Raw genomic sequence first — 2,727 nt, 5'->3', positions numbered from 1 at the left:
TACTACCGATAAAATATTTGTTATTTAGACTAAGCATCAACATTCCCAACCACTGTTATTTTTTTACGGAAAGCAAGCATGGGCTGCTGCGTGCATGGTTTGGCATGGCAGAATGCGAGCAGCACACTTCCTTTATTATCACAAAAAGCTGACATCTCAGTTAATCGCGATCTCATAAAGCTCTGTTATAACACTAAATATATGCACAATGAATCTTTCAGAGTGTCTAAAATGAGAGGATTCGTGAGCACGCAATTTCAGCGCTTTGGTGAGTAGTTTCTAACTTGATCACCTCTGATTGGCCATTGCGTTCCAGAAATCAACAGCTGAGTCTGTGATTGGCTATATTATAAATGGAAACTAGGCTATGTGTAGCTGGCGCGTTAATCATTTTATTGTTAATATTAGTTGTTCTTTTTGCTTTAGTGCAACAGATAAATAACAATTTATATGTTTTAGACACTTTATGTTTAGATCATTTCTATTTTGCGGGAGTCCCGCGAATCATTTTATTCTCCCGCATACCGACACGAGTCTCTTCCTGCCCGCACCCGCACATCAAGAGTTGTCCCGCGCCGCACCCTGTTGCGTTGGGTCCTGCGGTACTCCCGCGGGAGTGCAGGTCTCTACTGCAGGCAACCCGTTTTGGGTGCGGGGAGGGGCATTTTACTGCGTGATAAATATGAGCAGCACGGCACAGCGGTTTATATTTATCCATAAATGGATAAATATTAATTCTGCTGTTAAAAACAAATAAAGAAACCATGTAGGAGAGTGGTTATTATGTGCAAACCGTGAGAAACTCTATATTTGAGCAGCGTGCACATGTTAAAAAAATTAATTCCAATTTGAAGCTTGTGACATAAACACGCACATCAACCCGATCACTTTCTTTAGCGTTCATGTAAACACTACATTCAGATTCATCAATCGGAATGAATTCAGTCCGATTGAACCAAAAACTGTCCGTGTAAACGTAGCCAATGTTTCGAAACGTTTCGAAACTCCGATGGTTCACCACTAGGGGGTGTTGATCTCAAAGGGCCCGTTTACACCTGGTCATTTCATGCATTTTCGCTGATCGGATATCTATCTGATTTGTTAAAACGTTTCCATTTACACTTGGCCACATAAATGTGTCGTCGCAAAACGGATATAAATCCAATCTTCAATTCCCGCGCTATATTTAAATTGAACGGAGTTCACGTCAATGAAATCAAAAGATAAGCGCTACAAAAGATAAGCGCTACAGGCATCAGCACTGGAAAGATACGTTTGTCTTACTGCTTTTAATGAAGATGATTGTGTGTTGACCATTTGCGTATTAGGCTACTTGGTTTCATTCACGGCAGTTTGCACGTCGGCTTGCTGAAGAGTTAGCTACTCGTCCACTGTGATGCGTGCTGCATTAGCGCAGTCATATCTGACTATAATGTCATAAAACCTATAACACGCTCTCACACGTTTATTATTTTCATATTTTGGGAGGAGTAAAATTTGCAGATGTGGTTTCAACAACCAGATGCATTTAGACTTGTCCAGTTTCGTCTGGAATGCGGCCCAGACCACCTCTTGAAGTGGATTGAGCGATCGGATTTATATCCGTCTCGAATGCGTTTCGGAGGGCATTTACACCTGGCCTTTTCATGATCGGATAGCTATCCGATCAGACAGAACGCATGAAGTGACCAGGTGTAAACAGCCCCACTGTGAACCCATAAACCACTTCTGGTTGCCCAGTTAATCATGTGACATGAAATCCCACAAAATTTTACTATAAAAAATTAAGAATTCAGGGCCAGATGTTGTGGGTTAAACAAAAGATAACTTCCCTTTAACACAGATGGCTATATAGTTTAAAAATGTGTACAAATCACATCATACCTTAAAAATAACAAAATGAGCTTACGATATAATTAAATCCACCTCCTTCTCCTGACTGATAACACTACTCTTGCCTGCTGGTTTTTATAGACAGTTCTAATGAAAACACTTAATTAAATTACATAAATCAATGTATTCATTAAATAATTAATTTGGTTCATTGTGTGTTAAGGGTTTGATTATACTTAAATAAAACACATAACACAAGCACTAATGTTTAATAGTATTTAAGTGTTTATTATTTATTTTAAAAAAATGGTATTTCTAAAAAAACATTTCCATTTGTTTTGTAGTTTGGTCTGAGTTCTTGATGCTTTTACAACGTTTTCACCAGCAGGTGTCGCCAGCATGTACTGTTTCAAGTGCTTCGAAACATCAAATCATTTTTCGAAGCAATTGGTTCAATTGATTCAATGCTTCGAAAAGCTTCGTTTCTCCCATCACTAAATATATTAGGAACACTTAAAAGTCAGCAAAATACAACTTTCAACAGATCTCCATTATTAAACCCTGGTTTGTATTGTGTTATAATTTTGTCAAGCCATTTATCAATGCATTGTGAGCATGAACTTTTGCTAAAGGTTTGCTAAATATTTTTTTGCAGATTCATCGAATAAATCAAATATATGGAACATATGATTGCTGACATGTTGATTAAAAAAATGTAGTTGAAACTGTGATGGGGACAGCATGATTTTGTACGTGATGTTGTTGGTTTCTGCTTAGGTGCATGTTTATAGGTTTTGTAGGCACAAATTGTGCCTGCATATACATTTCTAAAATAAATAAATCAAAGATTTTTTTATTATTCATTAAATAGGAGGTGTTGTAGCTGATAGTGAA

General features: G+C 37.6%; 1 protein-coding gene across 1 annotated transcript in view; it reads right to left on the bottom strand.

The window, feature by feature from the left end:
- The window catches only part of LOC107570636 (coiled-coil-helix-coiled-coil-helix domain-containing protein 7-like), a gene marked incomplete at its 3' end in the record, with an annotated part of 8,871 nt that overhangs the window by 5,205 nt on the left and 939 nt on the right, over window positions 1-2,727 (bottom strand). The window lies entirely within an intron of this gene.

The sequence above is a fragment of the Sinocyclocheilus grahami genome, unplaced genomic scaffold, assembly GCF_001515645.1.
Source record: "Sinocyclocheilus grahami isolate Dianchi unplaced genomic scaffold, SAMN03320097.WGS_v1.1 scaffold1486.1, whole genome shotgun sequence".
Classification (NCBI taxonomy): Eukaryota; Metazoa; Chordata; class Actinopteri; order Cypriniformes; family Cyprinidae; genus Sinocyclocheilus; species Sinocyclocheilus grahami.
This window is presented reverse-complemented; position numbering and strand designations above follow the sequence as displayed.